General features: G+C 40.5%; 1 protein-coding gene and 1 long non-coding RNA gene across 2 annotated transcripts in view; one reads left to right on the top strand and one right to left on the bottom strand.

Moving 5' to 3' along the window:
- The window catches only part of grin2ab (glutamate receptor, ionotropic, N-methyl D-aspartate 2A, b), a 107,107-nt gene that overhangs the window by 61,515 nt on the left and 33,999 nt on the right, over positions 1-11,593 (top strand). The gene's annotated exons all lie outside the window — the stretch shown is intronic.
- LOC144534441 (uncharacterized) lies at positions 2,327-3,283 on the bottom strand. The gene is made up of 3 exons (XR_013503549.1): positions 3,091-3,283; positions 2,467-2,572; positions 2,327-2,383 (listed from the first exon to the last, which is right to left on the bottom strand). It is a non-coding gene; the product is annotated as an uncharacterized LOC144534441 (long non-coding RNA).

Genomic DNA, 11,593 nt, shown 5'->3' on the forward strand with positions numbered 1-11,593 from the left:
TAACCCCCCAGTCACCAGCACCAGAGCCTCTATGGAGTTATATTACTATCTTTATTCAAGAGTACATTATTTCAATTTGATAGCATTTCTCAGTGATAATACGTTCAGATTTCTTGCTCTCACACTCAAATAGCCACTGCTCGCGCTTGGATTTGCTCTGCTTGTGCTCAAACTTTCTGCTTGGACTCAGATATGTTGTTGTTTGGACAGATTTCCTGCTCTCAGCTTTGAACCTTCTCCTCGCACTCAGGCTGATTCTGTTCGCTTGCAAATGTTCTAGGTTATAACCCTATCAAAATTCAACAACCAATAGAATGTCAGCTGTAGTGTTGACCAATGAAATGATCCCTGCCCCGTTGAGGCTGCGTTCACTTTACGTTAGAACGTCTGTTGAGGGCGGCTGCTCTGTAACCAAGTTTATTTACCCCCGCGCCGTCCATTGCTTTATTATAAGTATATGTCAACAATGTGCACAGAATGGTCGACGCACTTTCACCTGTACCCGTCAGGAAACGGGAGAAAGCTTTGAAGTGGGACGTATGAAGTTATGTCCACAACTACGAGGGTGAGTAACATAACTTAAGCACCTAGCTAGCTAGCATATGGCGCTAGCATATAGCCTAGCTTGATGTCCATAAACAAATAGATTTTCTTTATTGTTTAGCTAGATTGAACGACATATGACGGACAGTATGTGTATATGTGATGACCCCACTTTGTATTTTTTCCTCGTTTGGTTAACCTTGTTCCTGGGGATTTGGCTAATTTCATGTTAGAGCCAGTAGTAAAAACTAAACTGTAATATAACTGAAAGAACACAAGAAACTGGATTGTTGGTGTCAGTTTCTGCATCACTGTTGTGTGTTGTTCATCAGAATTTAGTCTTCATTCCTTCATATAACATTAGTCTGAAAATGAGGAATTCATATCAGTTTGTTAAGTACAATTTAACCACTATAATAAAACAGATCTAGAAATGATATGCTTTCTTATTTGCTCCTTAAATAGCAGTTATTTGTTTAATAAATACAAAGCAAACTGAACTGAAAAAACAAGTATTTAGTTTTACTTTCTTTTCATCCAGGTGGGGCTGAGGGGCTCGACCACTGTTGATCTGTGTGTGTCATATCACCAACCCATGATAGCTAGAATTCACCCTGCTGCTCCAGATCTACCTACTGTACGGCTGGCTACAGACTACAACCATCTGCTCCAGATCTACCTACTGTACGGCTGGCTACAGACTACAACCATCTGCTCCAGATCTACCTACTGTACGGCTGGCTACAGACTACATCCATCTGCAAGTTTTGTTTGTAGTGAACATCATCAACAGCTGCACTAAAAGTCTCTTGGGTTCATATGGGACTTGGTTGTTCTCCATACTGCATCATACACTATATTATTTTTTTGTTTTGTTATATTAGTACAGACAACAGTAAGAATCATTACTTAATCACAGTATATATTATTCTGGTGTACACTGTTGACTTGACTCCATGCTATTGATTATGTCACTTTAGCTTGCCACTACCTCATAACTTTACCTTAATTGCTCTTGTATAGTTAATTCATCTTCTACTAGTTGTATAAACCTCCTATTTAATTGAATTATTCTTAATTTGTGTTGCAATACCTGAATCATCCCTCTTGTGAACACTAGGCTTATCTTTATTCATAACCCTGCTCACAAACTCACCTGAACCTGGGTCATCTGTTTGCCAATATCAATGTTCCTGCTACAGTAAATCCTATAGGCAAATTGTACTGCTTCACCATAGTATGAACCATACACTTTTAAGGTTTTGTGTCAAATATTGTGCAATTTGTTATGAATTACTCATTGTTTTGACAAGGTAAATTAAAGCCATTTACCAAGTGTCAGCTCTGGTCAATTTAATTGTACTGTTTTTTTTATAAATGTTATAGAAAATGAAAATTTGCCTTGATCAGGGTTTTAATTTGTTGCAAATATGAACATGGTTTTAATCTGTATCTTATTGCTCTGAAAAACTACAATGATTTAAGACATATCAGTGATACTTATCAACATTTATTGAATTGATTGAATATATTGGCAGACATTACAGGCACCTATTCATGTAAACAGAGAACAACAGTTCTCTCTTATCACTTGGATTATGCAGGTGATGGTGTAGAAACGTGTGAAGTCCTTGTAGATCTCTGGCACTTTGAGGACAGACAGATCCAGCAACTCTCCACTGTTGTCTTTGTATAGTGTGCTCCTATTAAAGACAAATTCATAGACATCAACACATAAGATATTAGGTGTCCATAGCTTTCTTTAACATCATTACTATCATACCTCTGATTTGGTTTTGTGGACATCAGTAATTTTCTCTCCCAGGCCTGGTTGTGCACCCTGTGAATTTAAGCAAGAAACAAATGATAAGTGTATGTAACATGATTTTACTATTACATTTTTTTTTTTTTTTTTACAATTACATTATTATCAGACTTGCGCCACTGCTGCCTGTCCTCTGCACACAGGTGAGTAATGTACTGACTGGAACAACACTGGTCCATGCACACAGGAATACTTCAGTCACACCTGGAAGAAGAGAAATAAACAAACAAAATACTTGTTTTTTCAGTTCAGTTTGCTTTGTATTTATTAAACAAATAACTGCTATTTAAGGAGCAAATAAGAAAGCATATCATTTCTAGATCTGTTTTATTATAGTGGTTAAATTGTACTTAACAAACTGATATGAATTCCTCATTTTCAGATTGTTATATGAAGGAATGAAGACTAAATTCTGATGAACAACACACAACAGTGAAGCAGAAACTGACACAAACAATCCAGTTTCTTGTGTTCTTTCAGTTATATTACAGTTTAGTTTTTACTACTGGCTCTAACATGAAATTAGCCAAATCCCCAGGAACAAGGTTAACCAAACGAGGAAAAAATACAAAGTGGGGTCATCACATATACACATACTGTCCGTCATATGTCGTTCAATCTAGCTAAACAATAAAGAAAATCTATTTGTTTATGGACATCAAGCTAGGCTATATGCTAGCGCCATATGCTAGCTAGCTAGGTGCTTAAGTTATGTTACTCACCCTCGTAGTTGTGGACATAACTTCATACGTTCCACTTCAAAGCTTTCTCCCGTTTCCTGACGGGTACAGGTGAAAGTGCGTCGACCATTCTGTGCACATTGTTGACATATACTTATAATAAAGCAATGGACGGCGCGGGGGTAAATAAACTTGGTTACAGAGCAGCCGCCCTCAACAGACGTTCTAACGTAAAGTGAACGCAGCCTCAACGGGGCAGGGATCATTTCATTGGTCAACACTACAGCTGACATTCTATTGGTTGTTGAATTTTGATAGGGTTATAACCTAGAACATTTGCAAGCGAACAGAATCAGCCTGAGTGCGAGGAGAAGGTTCAAAGCTGAGGGCAGGAAATCTGTCCAAACAACATATCTGAGTCCAAGCAGAAAGTTTGAGCACAAGCAGAACAAATCCAAGCGCGAGCAGTGACTATTTGAGTGTGAGAGCAAGAAATCTGAACGTATTATCACTGAGAAATGCTCTCAAATTGAAATAATGCACTCTTGAATAAAGATAGTAATATAACTCGATAAGCCTCCACCTATCGTGATCTGCACAGCTCTCCACTCGAGCAGGAGCAGCCACGTTGGCAAAGTCTGCATTGAGAGCTGCAGCATCAAACCGGCTGGTGACAGAAGGATGGAAGGAGGGGTGGATGGATAGACAGATGGATATAGAGAGCCAGCATGTGATGTGTGTCATACTCGCACTCTCCTCAGCACATGCATGCACACAAGGAAATGTCATCCGCAGACAGTCAGATATTGGAACTAAGGTTTTTCTCGTTTCTTTTTATTGAATGTCACACATAGGGGTTTTCTCGCATATCTCTCTCTCTCTCTCTCTCTCTCTCTCTCTCTCTCTCTCTCTCTCTCTCTCTCTCTCTCTCTCCTTTCTCTTTCTCTCTCTGTCACTCTCTCCAGCCTACCCTCCTCCCCTCCGCTCTCCCTGTCAACTCTCAGCTCATCTTCTTGCTTACATGGACTGTAATGCACTTTTGTTTTCTGAATGTGTTAGCACTTCCTCTACTTCCTCCAGTTCGCCGAGTCTTGTCTTACCTCTCCTACCCTCCCTCCCCATCTGGAAAAGATCTGTCTCACTAATAGGAGGCCTGGTAAATTAGCCCCTCTATTCTTCCTCTATCGCTCCTGTCTCCTCCCTTCTTTTCTCATCTATCTCTCCAAGCGTGTGCTGCCCAATAGAGCGCGTTTATGCACACACCCACAGATTCAGACATAAAAATACATATGCACACGTACAGATTTGCCCTGTTTGTGTGTCTGTCTGTTTGTCTCCAGGTTGGGTACTGGCTAATAGGGCGTAGTAGGTAATGGCAGCCGTAGCCTATTATCTCTGCTCTGCTGTCTAATAGCCACTGGCTTTAAGCATCTGCCATGTAGCTGCTCCAGCTCCCCCAATGGACACTTAGCAACTTTGCACATACACTGATAGACACACACACACAGACAAATACAACCCTCCCCACATATGCACAACAGAGATAATATACACACCGCCAAAAGTAATTTGTGCATTTGCGAGTGTGTCTGTGCACGTGTGGGTGCATGCAGAAGTATTATGTGTGTGTTTGTGTGTGTGGTTATCACTTCTAACACACAGTGCCCTGACATTCAGTACGCTCTCTTTTCCTTGGGGAGTACTGCCTTCCTTTAATTAGTTAAGGAAATAGATTTACTTATCTGATCTTTGACACGTTGGCCACACACACACACACACACACACACACACACACACACACACACACACACACACACACACACACACATACGTGCATACACACATCTGCCTGCGTGCACTCAACCATGCAGCACATTAACACCTATCCATTACCAGTGTGGTGGAATGCCAGAGGGAGAGGCGTGTGTGCGTGCATGCATGCGTTTGCGCTAGGGAGAAATGAATCTGCTCCCATCTGTAGACTGACCATTGATTTGTCATTGTAACAGTGGATGGTGACTGTCGTGTGAACAAAAGCGATGAGAACAAGTGGCTGGATTGGAGAGGGAAGGAGAAGGGGGAGTTGGGGAATAGTGGAGACCAGTGGTGGTATTAAACTGGCAAAACATGGGAGCAAACTCAGCAGAGGCTGGAAGAGAGAGGATTAACGTGCGTTAGCCTGTTGCTGGTTTAACTAAATGTAACAACAAGATTTTCATGTGTTTCAGAAAGCAAGAGCGTGTACACAATAGTGTTGTGGGAGTGTTTTTGGTATAAAAAGGCTTACACAGACCTGAGTAAGGCTTATATATAATGAATGAATCCCCCTTCAGCTACCATTTTTCTTTCCTCTGCAGAATTAGGGATTTGTCTAACCCCCTCCTTTCCCCGCAAACAATCTCTGCAAAACCCCTTCACCATTTTCCAGCATTCCTCCCAGAATCCACCCTGCACCCAACCAACATGCCCTCTGGATACCTGCATCATTGTATAAACTTATTCTGTGGTATTTAGTAAACATTATGAATCTGCTGTCAACAACTCACTTAAGAAACACTAGGCTAATGTAATTTTAACCAAAACGGGGATAAAACAATGTTTTAGTATTCAGCAGGGCCTGCAGCTCTTTTCTAAAAGCTAAAAGTCCAACACACTGTGAATTGACTAACTAATCTTATGGCTTGTGGTATTCCTACACCAGCCAGATCTTTTTGTTTTGCAGTGGCACTGGACAAGTGCCCTGACCCCAACCCCGACTGGCTGTCCTGTTCTCATACCTGAGGCACTTGGCCTGCTTAGCATGGTCCAGCAATCAACAAAGCTGAGGTAGTCAACTGGGATGGGCTGACTCACCGCTTGCTGCCATTTTTACACCAGGCCTAAGGTTTCCAAAGTCCAACAGAGTCACCATCAGTGGGTTGAGAGAGATCGAGAGAGAGAGAGAGAGAGAGAGAGAGAGAGAGAGAGAGAGAGAGAGAGAGAGAGAGTGGGAAGGCACGTCAGCTATAAATATCAAGCTTGCAATACTTTCATTTGCCAATGAAGGCTGACAGAGGAGGGAGAAAGATGCAGGGTCTTGCTCAGTTCTTGAGCTAAATTCATTCACTGCTGGGGGAAGAGAGAAACTGAGGGAGGAATAGGGTTGGCTGTGTCATTAATTTTCCATGTAGGGGGATGAAATAACATTAACATCTCTTTCTCTCTGAAACGCTATAAGTCAATCAGTTATTATGACTCAAACTGCAGCGGCAACACACACACACACACACACACACACACACACACACACACACACACACACACACACACACACACACACCATATGTAGACACACATCCTATTCTTTTTTTGTCACACAGATGTATGTGTGTGTGTGTGTGTGTGCTTATGTCACAGCCTGGACAGACACTTCAGTTTTAATAAAGCAGAGGCCTTTCAGCACTCGGATCCTGCTGTAATCTCTTCTAAACAGGTGTTGTGATTAGCCTCTGCCGTGAGCAGCATTCTGACACTTGGATAGGCAGGGCCAACCATGCACACAACCATCATCTACCACTCAGGAGACACATTCAACTGCCGGTCTTTGGCAAGCGCACTTCTGCCATCCTTTACAATGTGCTTTGTCGAAGTACTGCTAGTAGTTGATTTTTTCTCTTTCCTCAGCCAAATAATTATCGTCTTTTCTTTACAATATTCTAGTTGAGTCTTTGCACGCTGATGCAGCACCATATGTGAAAGAGTCAGCACTAAAAAGTATGGCTCTTGATTTACCAGGCGTAGTTGATGGATACATTTTAGGAACACACAGAATGTTTTTTCAACGCAGCTGAAAAAGCATGTCTCCTTGTGTGTGTAGTTATTTATCAATACATTACAATATCAAATATTTTATCCTGAGCAGTTATTTGATCAGCATTAGGGTTTACATTTGGATTAATCTGCAGAATAAAAAAACAACTAGTCAGCTTGCTTTACAGTCCCAATTAGGAACAATCCTCTTCCTAAGAACATCTGCATTAGAAAGTTAATGCTAATGAAATCAAAATGTTGTAAGAGCCTGTTTGAGCTTCACAGTCTCAACCTAAAAATTAGTCTGTTTCACTTGCATATTTTTACTCCTTCTTTGTCAGTGTCTGACACATTTGTACTCTACAGTAATAATTGTATATTTATACTTTTCCCCTTTTCATTAAACTAATGCAATACTCGTTCAAAACATGTTGTGACTTGTTACATTGCAGATTCAGTTACTCACAAAATATTACAATTAAAATAACATGCATTATTATTATTTATTAAACATTACCGCATAATAGTGTGCTGTCTCGTCTCATTATTATCATTTACGAATTTAACACTTCAGCAGAGGTATTGATTTCCAAACAGGCTTAGTGGCTTGATGGTTATAAAGTAACGTTAAAGCATGGATTTAATTAGCAGAGGTATTTTTGCCGGCATTAACATTATTAGTGTTATACTGTACATTGTGAATGATCAAAACTTGGCACAAAAAATACATGAATATATGTTTTGTATCCACATTTTACTACAATAGACCAATTCGAAGAAACGGCAAGAATTTAGAGGGAAATTAGCTGACCATCTGGGTTCCTGTTACTTAACTATATATATAATACTCACTAATCATTAGATAATGAATCAATCACTACTTATTGAAAAGAAACTGCTTTGATCCAACTGAAGCTTAATGTCTCAGGTATTAGATGAAAACCTAAAATATGAGCAGCCTCAGTATTACATATAACAAACTCCCAGATAAGATCAAATAAGAAGGTTATGTGATGTTGTTTTTTTGGGGAAGAGATATCTTACCTGGTTCAATCTTGTCATGTATTAGTAACTGATAAATGGTTTTTGCAACACTAAAAATGCAGACAAAACTGTAAAGAATCTGGACTGACACGCTGCCAGGAAAGAATTATATTACATGGGCATGATGGATGGCTGTACATTCTTCAAAGCAGCAATATGTCTGCGAGCAGTTTTTAATGGATTTTTGAAAACAAATGTGAGTTTATGACTTCCCTGAGATAATTAAGGCAAACCTGTGGTAGAATGGAGTGCATTTGTTTCTGACTGTGGCAAATGCAGTGGTGGGTTCAGAGTTTTTATGGCCGTTACAATGTCAATGGGAAAAGAGTAAAATTACACTGGTACTGTATTGCACTTCAATGTTTTGCAAAAACAAATGCTCAGGGCTGCACATTTCAGACACAAATTAAGTGTCTCGATGAGAGGTGAACTATTCTTTTCTCTATGGAGGCAAAAACAAGGCCATAAGGATCGGAATCCAATAATCAACTGAACAATTTTATTTTAACCAATTTAACCACTTATTATATAGTTAATGCTGACATTTTAATAGCAATGAATTTATAGCATTAAAATATTTCACCTTGAGAACCATCTATTTAAATTTATGTGGTGTGAATTCCTCTCTTTAAAATGTTCAATTGGTTATTTTGAGTCGTGCAATTTCAAGAACTTGAACATTTGGGCTACCAAGAACATGTAAGCCTAAATAAAATTGATCGGACCTCTGTCCTACAGTATACATTGTGTTCTGTCAGTCATATAATCCAAACAAGAAGCTCAGATTAATGATAGCATGCACAATTGCATTTTATATCTGAAGTTAGAAGTTACCCTTTGGAAAGAATTCAGACCACATAAACCAAGATAGATGGTTCAGTTGCTTTTAAGATTCAATTCAAATTCTTACGGCATATTTCTTTTGCACCCGTAACCCCTCATCTAGACACTTAATTTGTGTTTGGGATATTCTGCTTTGAGCATTTTTTTTACAAAACCTTTTAGTGTGGAGGAAGACTTTTTTCTCATTGCAATTAATGGCCATAAAAACTCTGAATCCACCACTGTATTTGCCACAGTCAGAAATGTACAGTCCTTCAGTACTTCTCTATCACACTTTTACAATGCTAGCCTCTACAGCAGGTCCACTATGACTGGGTGCGCTCGATAACTCAAAATAGCAAAATAACATAAGACTCTTTAAACTTTTGTATGGGGGAAAAAGTAAGTGGAAAATGTATTTTCAAGTGTCAGGAGACATGCCAGTCACATATTACATTCTGAGGTTGTGTCGTAATGCTGTGCGCTTCGTCAGTCTATGGCTGCTCTGCCGTCCATTACATGCTTGTCTGAGTTAGTGGTGAGACCAAATGCTTCACTAGTCTGAGCTAAGCTATGCTAGGTTGGGGGCTCTGCGCCGTGTTAAATGCTATTCTGTTTGCCTGGGGAGTGTGCTGCTGTTAAATACTACAGTAGACTTAAGCATTGGGACGTACCTCTTGTTAAATACTTAAGTAGTCTTTGTTAGCATGGGAGCCAATGTCTGCCAGCTAAATGCTATAGTTCTCTGTCAATCTTGGCAATGTTGATAGTCTATGTTCGGTTAGTGGATGTGGGCTTTGGGACCTCTCTCTGTGTTCTAAAACTGAAGAGCTTTTAGTGCTTAAGGGGCCGCTGCTTGTTAGCTATTGAGGGACCTGCCTTTACATTTTGTTAGTGTCAAGAGAATTATTTATGCTATGTTTCTGATGTAAAGGTTGTTTTGTTGACTTTGCTGTCCCTGTTCACAGCTTTCAGCAATGTTTAAAGAATGATGTTTGATGTTCTATGCTCATAAAACTGTTATTTGTTTCTGAAAAAAATCTACATATTGATTTTTTGGTGTTTGAACTATATGTTCAAACACCAAGAAATCAATATGTAGATTTTTCTGTACCATTTTACTGTCAATACCTCAAAAGCTTTTGTAACACAAACAACTCTCTCTCTCTCTCTCTCTCTCTCTCTCTCTCTCTCTCTCTCTCTGGATATTCTTTGGCTGTGTTACTTCTGACACTGGTCAAGTGACAACGGCTTCCTCTCCTAGGCTACCCCAGGTGTTTGTTTGTAAGTGTCTTTCCTGAGCTAATTCTTTGTCAGTGGATGGATTTAGAGCGGTGTTTGTTAGCACTGGGGTTTGCAGAACATCTGCTGAGCATTTACACAGAATTAGGCAGCAACAGAAAATGTTTGCTGTCTACCAGTGTAGCTTTTTACTACAGTTTTACAGGCCCTTGTATAGTGTGCCTACCTTTCATCCCTCTAACATATAAACCTGCAGTGTTTAATTAATCCTAATTCCACTGCTAAGGTCCAACACTGCCAGCTGGTGTTTAGCTTACAAAAAGCTCTCCTGTAAAAAAGCTCTCCTTGACAGCAGATTCATAAGGTGACCTTCCTTTGCATGGATTGTATGAATTTTTTAAACACAGAAATTTAGAAACATAGGCAGTCTATCGCCCCAAATGAACTAATCTTTTTTTCAGGGAATCAAATGCTTGACTACTATGACTTGTAGTACTCTGGTATGTTGTGCTACAGTGATTTGAATTAACACCCTTTTTGCACACCATACCGACATTTGGCTTGTCATAGCAGGAGGAGTTCATTAATAATACTAAGGATGGCCCTGTTGCATTTACTGCAAGTGTCCCAGGAGGCAATATGGAACTTTATACCTAAACTGAATGCAATTATCAGTGTTATTAAAGACAACTGTGGTTTTCCTGCAAGACATGTCAAAATGTCTTAACGATAGTTACGTATTGTAAAGGTGTCAAAGGTGTCTTGTGGTTTTCCTGTTCTATTTCGTATAGGCATAGCCCTCTAAGAGCTGTCGCTATTGGGTTAATCCCTTCGCACATGCGCAGTCGTGAAGATTTCTTTCGCGCCCTTGTGCCCTGCACGGGCCTCTATTACGTCCACAGTTACTGTATATCACAGTTGCGCGACCATAGAACTGCTCTTCCTATTTGCACTGAACCAGTTTAATGTACCAAATAATATATTATTTTGATAAAAACCTGTCATGATTATGCATTGGCCTAATATTGATTGTAAGGCCCATGTCTGATCATGACTAATAACTGCAGAACATTCGCATTCCTCACAGCCACCCAAGTGCAGGAGGGATGGGGACAGCAGCAAAAACACATCAACAGCGGAAGACTCAGACATATTGCGCAGATAAAAGCGGATTAACCGGATGTCAGTGTGCAGATGTGCAGATGTCAGCCACCACCATGCCCCTAAAAAGTGCCGCTGACTGATAGCGCTCTCGTAGAGTGTGCCCGGATGCCCTGAGGGGGTTCCACTCCCTCCGTGCTATAGGCTTGGGTGATAGCCTCGCACAGCCAGTGGGACAGCCACTGCTTTGAAAGAGCCGCACCTTGGGAGCGCTCTCTGTAGTAAACAAACAGCTGCTGTGTTCGTCTGATGTCTGCCGTACGTAAAACATATTGAGATAACGCGCGTACTGGGCAGAGTCAGTGAGACGCCTCCTCCGCGTCGTTGCTATGAGGCGGGGGGGAAAAAAACCCTCGAGGGAGAACATCCTCGACTGAAAGGAGCTAGTTAAAACTTTCGGTGTAAAAGAAGGGTTTGGCTGTAAAGTGGCCGCGCATCCTTTGCCTGCAGCTCTGCCAGCTCTGACGTCAGAGCAGCTATCTCCCCT

The sequence above is a fragment of the Sander vitreus genome, chromosome 2 (genome assembly GCF_031162955.1).
Source record: "Sander vitreus isolate 19-12246 chromosome 2, sanVit1, whole genome shotgun sequence".
In the NCBI taxonomy this organism is placed as follows: Eukaryota; Metazoa; Chordata; class Actinopteri; order Perciformes; family Percidae; genus Sander; species Sander vitreus.